Here is a 12105-nt window from a genome sequence, read left to right on the forward strand (position 1 = left end):
GAAGAAGAATTCAACATGCCTCAATGAAGGAAAAAGTTTAGGGCGTAGGCTTTATTTGATCCATAAGTCAAAATGCACACCTATAACATTACTTCTTTACTAAAAGCAAATAGGCCTATAAACTACTGTTAATTGCATTAACTAGGCATATATTAAAAAGATATAGTATTAAATAAGTAAAAATATTTATTTCGATAATATTTCCAGCCAGGTTTTAGTGAACTTGCAATATTATCAAAAACACAGAACCTTCAGTTTTTGCAAGGCCATTAATATATTGCTAATTTACTCTTGATAGCAGCTCTATGATCGCAGCTCCGGATAGTTACAGCAGCTCGATGAGAGAGTGGGGATTTTCTTTACTGCTCCATTCATTTTATCTAACAAGTATAATCCTTAAAACATTCCTGTGCCTTTTGCGATCTGTTCCCTTGCTTATTCACTTTCGTCACCTGAGTTCTGGGGGGTTTTGTTTATTCTATGCGGGAGAATCGCGGAGCTTCTAGGAGAGGCCATGCGGTTGGATGGAACACTAGATAGCGGCGATCGCTCCACTCGCGTCACAGCAGCTCAAAACACTAGACATACAATGCTTGCATTTGCAACAAAGAGACCATCACTCGCACGACTCGCACCAATAGACTGTATTATTTAGCTACTGTGACGCATCATTTATATCTGCACGTGTTGTAGCACTGCTGATGAGCACATGTTTGTCTTCCTTTGTGTGTAAACTCGTAAACAAACCCTTGCGATCGGTTCATGAGATCGGCCAGATTGACGAGAACCGATCGAGTCATGAAATGTGATTATCAGCCGAAACTGATCTCTTGCTGATCGATCGGAGCATCCCTGATTAATTAATTTATGGCTATTTCATGGCAAAATTGATATACATAATAATTACATGATAATAATTACAATAAAAAGTTACGTAGACAAACATGTACAAAAAAAAAAAAAAAAAAATTCACAATTTTTTTTTCCAAGTTAAATATGATTTTTCAGTTGAGTTTTTGTTAATTTAAGATTCTTTCTGGTGGTACCTTTTAAAAAATGTCCAAAGTACTCACCTAATAAACGTGTTGTCTAACGGTATTCAAACTTTCACATTCCAACAAAATATGTTTCATGGTAAAAGCAACTTGGCAGTAATTACATTTAGGTAATTTAGGTAATTTAGGCTTCGTTATTCGTATTCGTATATGAGCAATTCCATGCAAATGTTAACCTTGCCATGAAAAAAAATTGAGTTTTCACCAAAATAGAGAAACAGTTTCTACACTTTTTGTGCCACAAGTGTTTTACAGTACTTTAAAAATACTCAAAAATGTCTCTGTCAGTGTTTTCAAACTATTATATTTGATTCACCAAAGTCACACAAGTGGCAATTTCACATCCATAACGGAAAAATGTCACACCCATAATGACATTTTTTCCTCATAAATACAAAAATGTCAAATAAAATGAAATCACTCATTTTTGTTTTCTAGTGAGCTAATTCTTTTCCTTTTGATTAGCATTATTTCTTTTGGATTGTGCAGTTTAATTCACAGAATTTCTACAAAATATGTTGCATACTGTAAACCCGCAGACTTTTTTAGTCACATCCATTACACATGTTTATTTTGCTCATTTAAAATATAAAAAATGTTTAAATGGATTTTATTCTGCTCGTAACTCTGTGGTTAGTTGTTTTGGAAAACATAAGCAGTTGTTTAAACAATGTTAACGTACACTTTCTATGTGAATGTATGTTTTGAGTTTTTACTGCTAATGTCACATCCATAATGCTGGAATTGCTCAAATACAAATGAGCCAACCTAGAATGTCCAATTCGACATCTAGTATAGACAGTTTGTTCATACGTTCCCATTTAAAACTTGACTATTCTATAGTTACTAGGGCTGATGGAAAATAAAAACTTGCTATTGTATAGGCCAGAGATGCCCAAAATAGGGCCCGCGGGCCAAAGTTGGCCTATTGTAACCTTTTATTTGGCCCACCATCCCATCTGACATAAACTTTTTTTGGGGGGGGGTTGTTTGTTTTATTGCTGATCTACACAAAAGCAAACAGAATTAAATGTTGTATTTAAAAGTTGTAAATGAATCAGATTTTTTAAAAATATAAATACATATTCGACAAATAGAGCACTGTGCAGAAGACATTTGCGAGCAAATCAAGGCAAAAACTAGTTTAACTGTTATAAATGAAATGTTTTTATTATAAAATGTAAAAAAAAAAATACTGTATTAATATAATGAAATGTTTTCTAGTTATTTTATAATATTATTATATTAGGAAAGTATCCATGGTTACTATATTTACCTTCAGATTTTATTTACTGTATTGTTTTTTGTTTATTATTGTATTGTTTATTATAAAATGATTGTTTTTACTGTATTGTTTTATTATTTATGATAAAATGATTGTTTTTACTGTATTGTTTTTCTTTATTATTGTTTTTATTCATAATAAAATGATTGTTTTTACTGTATTTTTTATTATTTATGATAAAATGATTGTTTTTACTGTATTGTTTTTCTTTATTATTGTTTTTATTTATTATAAAATGATTGTTTTTACTGTATTTTTTATTATTTATGATAAAATGATTGTTTTTACTGTATTGTTTTTGTTTATTATTGTTTTTATTTATTATAAAATGATTGTTTTTACTGTATTGTTTTGTTTATTATTGTTTTTATTTATTATAAAATGATTGTTTTTACTGTATTGTTTTTTTCTGATAAAATGATTGTTTTTACTGTATTGTTTTTGTTTATTATTTATTTTTTTCTGATAAAATGATTGTTTTTACTGTATTGTTTTTGTTTATTATTGTTTTTATTCATAATAAAATGATTGTTTTTACTGTATTTTTTATTATTTATGATAAAATGATTGTTTTTACTGTATTGTTTTTCTTTATTATTGTTTTTATTTATGATAAAATGATTGTTTTTACTGTATTGTTTTATTATTTATGATAAAATGATTGTTTTTACTGTATTGTTTTTGTTTATTATTGTTTTTATTTATAATAAAATGATTGTTTTTACTGTATTGTTTTTGTTTATTATTGTTTTTATTTATTATAAAATGATTGTTTTTACTGTATTGTTTTGTTTATTATTGTTTTTATTTATTATAAAATGATTGTTTTTACTGTATTGTTTTTTTCTGATAAAATGATTGTTTTTACTGTATTGTTTTTTTCTGATAAAATGATTGTTTTTACTGTATTGTTTTTGTTTATTATTTATTTTTTTCTGATAAAATGATTGTTTTTACTGTATTGTTTTTGTTTATTATTGTTTTTATTCATAATAAAATGATTGTTTTTACTGTATTTTTTATTATTTATGATAAAATGATTGTTTTTACTGTATTGTTTTTCTTTATTATTGTTTTTATTTATGATAAAATGATTGTTTTTACTGTATTTTTTATTATTTATGATAAAATGATTGTTTTTACTGTATTGTTTTTCTTTATTATTGTTTTTATTTATTATAAAATGATTGTTTTTACTGTATTGTTTTTGTTTATTATTGTTTTTATTTATTATAAAATGATTGTTTTTACTGTATTGTTTTGTTTATTATTGTTTTTATTTATTATAAAATGATTGTTTTTACTGTATTGTTTTGTTTATTATTGTTTTTATTTATTATAAAATGATTGTTTTTACTGTATTGTTTTGTTTATTATTGTTTTTATTTATTATAAAATGATTGTTTTTACTGTATTGTTTTTTTCTGATAAAATGATTGTTTTTACTGTATTGTTTTTGTTTATTATTTATTTTTTTCTGATAAAATGATTGTTTTTACTGTATTGTTTTTGTTTATTATTGTTTTTATTCATAATAAAATGATTGTTTTTACTGTATTTTTTATTATTTATGATAAAATGATTGTTTTTACTGTATTGTTTTTCTTTATTATTGTTTTTATTTATGATAAAATGATTGTTTTTACTGTATTGTTTTATTATTTATGATAAAATGATTGTTTTTACTGTATTGTTTTTCTTTATTATTGTTTTTATTTATGATAAAATGATTGTTTTTACTGTATTTTTTATTATTTATGATAAAATGATTGTTTTTACTGTATTTTTTATTATTTATGATAAAATGATTGTTTTTACTGTATTGTTTTTCTTTATTATTGTTTTTATTTATTATAAAATGATTGTTTTTACTGTATTGTTTTTGTTTATTATTGTTTTTATTTATAATAAAATGATTGTTTTTACTGTATTGTTTTTGTTTATTATTGTTTTTATTTATAATAAAATGATTGTTTTTACTGTATTGTTTTTGTTTATTATTGTTTTTATTTATAATAAAATGATTGTTTTTACTGTATTGTTTTTGTTTATTATTGTTTTTTCTTATTATAAAAAACATATTGTATAAATTAATATAAAGAAATGTTTTCTAGTTATTTTTAAATATTATTAAATTAGGAAATTACCTATGGGAACTATATTAACCTTCAGCCTACTAGCCTCAATCAAGTTTGGTTTTTGGCCCTTCATAAGATAACGTTTGGACACCCCAGTCTAGGCCAATAAGCAAAGGGTTTGCAACTATTTTAAGTCAGATCAACTAATCACTATAAAAGCAATAGGTTTACTCACTTTTTTTTTTTAAGTAAAAAGTCAACTAATCCCTTTTGACAGCATTGTTAGATATTAGCTCTAATATTGTTTAACCAGTAAAGGTATTTTTCACCTCAGCAATGCCTAATGTGGATTGTGCAGTTGCAATGATCCGACGCACAGGATTTGTGTTCGCACGTTTATGGCCTCTAACCCTAAATTACATACTGAAAAAGAACGAGCAAGACAAGACATTAAGACCCTGTGTCAGCATTAACGTTGTCAATGTTAGTGAACCTCCAACCGGATTTGCAGTACAGTATAAGCATTGTTTTATCACTCATCTTTAAATCTAACCTTTTCTCTTTTTCTCTCAGCTCTCTTGTTTTTTTGGCTCGGGTTCGTGACTAATCAGCACAGGCTCAGTGAAGTGTGTGGGTGTCTTCAGCGCGGTAAAGAAAAACTCTGCTCTTCTGCACATACCACTTTTAAACTCGACATCTGAAGCATGAAATTTGATCAGAAAGTTCTCCCATGTAGAAAAGGCACATATCGATATAGTACCTGTGACTGGACACCCGTTTGATTGAATTGAGCATTCAAACTGAACCAGAGGGCATAAATTCAGACTTAAACTTAAGTGTGGCAGAAACAAGGTTTGGAAATTTGGTTTACCTCCAGGCCTGGTTTGTGCATTCAGTTCATTCAAAACGACAGACTCATTATGGGTGACAGAAATTATATGGAGGTAAAAATAGGAAGCAGACAATGGAAGGTTCAAAGCGTTTTAACAGAAGGTCAAATTCAACACGTCAGACACTGGACAAAACACAAAATGATTTCTTTTAGATTTTCTTTCACGCCTTTAAATGTAAGCTCTGTTACAAAACTCAGTGAGCCGCTTTGCTTTTTGTGCACCGCCAACTATAGACAGAACATTATAGTATATTTTCCATTTTATGTAAGCATTTTCCTACTAATGAATAAAAAGCTGCACCTTTTGTTCATATAATTGAGACTTTTGTTCACAGAACTGCAAAAAAAAAACTTGCAATTACAAAAAAAGTCACATCTGGCCTCATTATTCCATGGTTAAGAAAATAAAAAACTATAATTAAGAATAATACACAATTTTAATAAAGCACAATTAAAACTCATAAATTAGTGTTTGTTAATTGAAACTGAGAAATTAAAACTTTTTATATATTTTTTTAAATGTAAAATATACATTTTAAAATAGTATGCTGTTAAACCTTTTATAAACTGTTTAACGATTAAGAAACAAACATCTGAGAAGAGAAAAATAATTGTGCTGAATTATTTTGTGACAAAATTGAAATGAGAAGCTCATAATTAGAGGACGTAAAGAGAATTACAAAATGGCTTACAGTTAAGAGTTATAATCCCACAATTGTGCTTAAACTAATTAATTTAAAAAAATTGAGAGATGCTAACTAACAAGATATAAAATCTGAATTGTGGGCCTTAAAAATCTAAATTGTGACGAGTAATTTGAAATCCAGATTGTGGTTTTTATTACATGGTAAAAAGAAAAGAATAAAAATAAAAATAAAAAAGTAGCAAGGGGAAAATCCAAAATAAAATCATAATTCAGAGAACAAAAGTTAATAATTTGCAAACATAAGATATAAACTTAATTATTAGAGACAGAATAACCTCTTTATAATATGGCAGAAAAAATAGGACGCAAACACCCCCGCCAAATTCTGAGCTTATAAAAAATAAGATATATAGGTAACACTTTACAATAAGGTTCATTAGTTAATGCGTTTACTAACATGAACTAATCATGAACAACACTTGTACAACATTTATTAATCATAATTAAACATTTACTATTGCATTATTAACATGCATGCTTGTTAACATTAGTTAATGCACCGTGAGTTAACATGAACTAACAATAAACAACTGTATTTTCATTAACTAACGTTAACTAACATGAACAAATACTGTAGTAAATGTATTGTTCATTGTTTGTTCATGTTAGTAAATGCATTAATTAACATTAATGAACCTTATTGTAAAGTGTGACCGATGTATAAATATAAAATTACACAATGTAAATTTAAACTTGCAAGATAACCCAAAAATTGTGAAAAAAAATTAAGTGGTGGGGATAAAATGAAATTTCAATTAAACTGAATTATTTTGTGACAAAATTGAAATGAGAAGCTCATTATTAGCGGATGAAAACAGAATTGCAAAATGACTTGCGGTTAAGAGATATGAACCCACAATTGTGTTTAAATTAATTAATTAAAAAAAAATTGTGAGATGCTAACTAACAAGACATGAAATCTGAATTCTGGGCCTAAAAATCTAAATTGTGACAAGTAATTTGAAATCCAAATTGTGATTAGATGGTGAAAAGAAAAAGGAAAGAAAAGCAAGAGGAAAATCCTAAAATAAAAAAACTCAAAAGTTAATATTTTGCAAATGTAAGATATAACTTAATTATTAGAGACAGAATTACCTTTTTATAAAATGGCAAACCCCCCCCCAATATTCTGAGCTCGTGAATGTATAAATGCAATTGAGGCATAAAAACTAACATCCAAGAAAAAGTACAATCATTTTGCAATTGCAATTATGAGTTTATAACTTTATAAAATACATCTTAATTTGTTTATTTCCCACCCTTTTATCAAAACAAAAAAGCATTAAAATATAAATATTTTATTAAAAAAAACAAAAAGTTCAAATGTTAAAGTTATCAAAAATAAATAAAAATAAATCAAAAAAAGTTAGTCAAAGTATCTTTTGCCAATTGTGATTATGTCAAGCTCACACATATGCTCCACTCAACTTGTAACAATTCAAAATAACACAACATTATCCCTACCTTTCCAAAAAAGCCCCTTTTGTAGCCGGCTCACTTAGTTTTGGAACCAATGTAAATCAAATATGAAAACTATTTCTCATGCATCTACACTGAAAAGAGAGCCAATAACAATATAAATAAATTCATTATTTAGCAGGTTATGCATTTCGTGATTCACAATTGGTTCATTTATTCAGTGGTGAATTTAGTGATTTGGGGCAATTCCAGCCATGGGGCCCAAAAGTTCTAAAATGCACCTTTTGTACTTTAATTTTTAATTATCATTATTATTTTGCTGTTTGTTTCTTTTACTGTATCATTTCATCTCCTTTTCTACATTTAATCTCAATGAAAAATAATAATAACATGTAAAGCACAATGTAAAACTTTTGAAATTATTTGTTTTCTTAAGATGAATTCATAACTAAACATATTAAATGAACTATTTAGTTTTTAAAACTAAACCTTTACTGATTTGACTGCTGAACTGGTCTATGATTGAAGGTGGGGGGCACATTTGCGCAGATGTAATAATTACATTCAAATTAAAATTTAGACCCTCACTGCACAAAATTTGATAGAAAACTATTTTCTTTTCGGCTTACTCCCTTTAATAATCTGGGGTTGCCACAGCAGAATGAACCGCTAACTTATCAAGCATTTGTTTTTACGCAGTGGATGCCCTTCCAGGACGGAGGAAACCCACGCGAACATGTGGAGAACATGCAAACTCCACACAGAAACGGCAACTGATCCAGCCGAGGCTCGAACCAGCGACCTTCTCACTGTGAGGCGAACGTGCTACCCACTGCGACACCATGCAACCCTGATAGAAAAAATGCTATATATAATTTATAGCATCATTTACACTTCTAGTTATTTATTTTGGGGCCCTGAGATTTCGTGGGGCCCCAAGCGGCCACTTAAGTTGTTTATTGGTTGAATGAATTGCATTTAACCAACATGGTAAATGCAATTCATGTTTATGGTAATGAATTGCAATTAGGGAACCTTGATATCTGTTCTGTAGAGTTTTGATGTTGAAAATTCAAATATACAGTTTAACAAAAAAACTTTTATTAACATTTTACAGTATTATATATTGTATAAGAAATAATATACAAATAATTAAGTCCATATAAGAGAAAAAGTGCGGGCAGTTTCGTTAGCATGTTTTGTAACTTACAACACCAACCCAGTCAATATATCACTTCAAACTACTAAAAAATGTCAATAAAAGTCACCTTTTCAAACTTTCCAACATCAAAAGCTGTTAAAGGAAAGCTCAAGATCCCATAAGCAATTTAAAGCCTTAAATAAATGAAGAAACCACATAAATCCAAAAGAACACTGTTAATTTACGGATATTTTTACAGCGAGCATACCACTTCAATCCTTCCATGTGCTCTCTTTCTTTGACTCGGTGCTTCTGATTGAATTAAGGATCCCCTGCTAATAATTCTGTGTGGTCAGGCAATTTGGTCTTTTATGCCAGTGCGCATGGGTCTTTCTTAAACACAACACTCGTCTGTCTCTGATCAGGAACTGAGTTTATCAGCTTGTAATTGGAGGAGCTCACAGGTGCTTCTTGATTAGGGCTTCAGCTCTGTTTGTTCTCAGCATTTCATCTACTGAGGTTTCAGTCAAACCAAGACTTTCAAATAAAATACTTAATTTATATATTTGAATTATACTGACTATAGGGTGGGTCAAAATGTTTTTCGGTAGGCTAATGTTAGTTTGTGAAGCTACCATGCTGTTCAAACCTAACTTCCATGTGCGGGAATAAGTGCCTATTAAAATACAAATTATACGGCTAATTTTACTTTGCTTTTAGGCTGTAGGGAGACACAAACATTTATTTTACAAGAAAGGTGTTTTTTTTTTAAACACTTACTGTGTCTACCGCGGTACTCTCTGCTGGTTTCACACGCTGACTAATATTAAATGTTCCCACAGATTCTACTACAAGGCGCAATCTTGCCTTGACAATGGTACGAACCATTATAGGGGTGGTCAAATGTATGTTTATACTATCTATAATATTTTAATGATATAATTACTTAAGTAACAGATGAAAGGAAACCTTTAATCCCCAATTAAAAAAAATTAAAAAAAAACAGACCACCCACACATCTTGTTTCACCTCCTTCAGGAGAGATCATGTGTTAATTAGGTGGATCACCCCCCACCCTTGAATTCGCCCTCCTAGTCACTATTATCACTATTAGATATTGTTTTCATTCATTTATTTTCCTTCGGCTTAGTCCCTTTATTCATCGGGGGTCACCACGGTGGAATGAACCGCCAACATATTGGATGCCCTTCCAGCTGCAACCCAGCACTGGGGAAAATAATCTGTTTTAAATTTAATTTAAAAATACATATACACTGAATTATAAAAACAATTTATACTTTTAATACAGTATACTTTTTTAAACCCATTCTGAGCAATATATATGTTGTTTACCATTTAAGCAGTGATAATTTGACCTAATTAAACTCATCAGCGGAGGAAGAGACACTGTATATATATATTTATAGAGACAATACAGTACAATATATATATATATATATATATATATATATATATATATATATATATATATATATATATATATATACACTGTAGATAGAAAGCCATTAATTACTTTACTTTAAAAAGGAGTAAACCTGCTGCTTTAAAAGAAATAAATTGACCAATTTAAAAGGAATTAAACCTGTTAGATCTACTAAGTTGACTTCATTTTTATAATTATGCACAGTTCATTTATTCATTCTCCTTCGGCTTAGTCCCTTTGTTCATCAGGGGTCGCCACAGCAGAATAAACCGCCAACTTATACAGCACATGTTTTACAGAGCATATGCCCATCCCGCTGCAACCCAGTACTGGGAAACGCCCATACACACTCATTCACACACATACACTACGGCTAATTTAGTTTATTCTATTCACATATAGCACATGCCTTTGGACTGTGGGGGAAACCAGAGTACCTGGAGAATATTCACGTGAACAAGGGAAGAACATGCAAACTCCACACAGAAATGCCAACTGACCCAGTCCGTTCTCAAACTAGCGACCTTTTTGCAGTGAGATGACAGTGCTGACCACTGAGCCACTGTGTCGTCCATCCACAGTTCATGTACTTATTAATTTCAGGGCAACAGGTTAACTCACTTTTCATTAGTAATGCCAACTAAAGTTTAAGACAAGTAATAATCAAGTCATGTCCATTTTTACAGTGTAGTGTTATAAACGAGACACTACTTATACACTTAAATATTTTCAAATAAAAACTATTTGAATATGTTGTTAATTTTTTTTACTTTAAATGTGTTACTCAATATTTCTTTGTCATCTTCAGTGGAATTAAAAGCAATTTATGAGTGAAAATTATTTAATCTGTTTAACTTTTGTATATCTCAGTTGTTTCTTTAACCCACAGATGTCAAAGCTAGTTCCTGAAGGGCCACAGTTCCAACCCTGCTCCAACAAACTTACCTTAGGTTTCAAACAAGCCTGAAGGACTCATTTAGTTTGATCAGGTGTGTTTAATTAGGGTTAAAACTAAACTATGCAGAGCTGCGCCCCTCCAGGAACTGGCTTCAAGATGTCCTTGCTGCAGCCCTCAGCTTGATGATGTAGGTGATCATCAACTACGTAGTGGACCTTGTACCACCCACAAAGGCAGCGCACATGCTACTGTGATGGTTGGGTTTAGGGTAGGGAAGGTGTAGGCGATTGTCAACTATGTAGTGGACCTTGTACCGCCCACTAAGGTAACGCCCATGCTACTGTGACGGTTGTGTTTAGGGTAGGAAGAGGTGTAGGCGATCGTCAACTACATAGTGGACCTTGTACCGCCAACTAAAATAACGCCCATGCTATGTGTAGGCAATCGTCAAGTACGTAGTGGAACTTGTACCACCCACAAAGGTAACGGCCATGCTACTGTGACGGTTGGGTTTACAGTAGGGGCAGGTGTAGGCAATTGTCAACTATGTAGTGGACCTTGTACCGCTCACTAAGGTAACGCCCAGGCTACTGTATTGATTGGGTTTAGGGTAGGGGAGGTATAGTCGATCGTCAACAACGTAGTGGACCTTGTAACGCCCACTAAGGTAACGCCCAAGCTATTGTGACAGTTGGGTATAGGGTAGTGGGAGATGTAGGAGATCATCAAGTACGTAGTGGAACTTGTACCATCCACAAAGGTAACGTCCATGCTACTGTATTGATTGGGTTATGGGTAGGGGCTGGTGTAGGCAATTGTCAACTATGTAGTGGACCTTGCACTGCTCACTAAGGTAACGCCCATGCTACTGTATTGACTGGGTTTAGGGTAGGTATAGTTGATCTTCAAATACGTAGTTGACTTTGTACCGCCCTCTAAGGTAACGTCCAAGCTACTGTATTGAATGGGTTTAGGGTAGGGAGAGGTGTAGTTGATCATCAACTACATAGTTGACCTTATACCACCCACTAAGGTAACGCCCATGCTACTGTATTGATTAGGTTTATGGTAGGGGGAGGTGTAATCGATCGTCAACTACGTAGTGGACTTTGTACCGCCCACTAAGGTAAAGTAGCGCCCATGCTACTGTGATAATTGGGTTTAAGGTAGGGGGAGGTGTAGGCGAT

The sequence above is a fragment of the Danio aesculapii genome, chromosome 5, assembly GCF_903798145.1.
Source record: "Danio aesculapii chromosome 5, fDanAes4.1, whole genome shotgun sequence".
Lineage (NCBI taxonomy): Eukaryota > Metazoa > Chordata > Actinopteri > Cypriniformes > Danionidae > Danio > Danio aesculapii.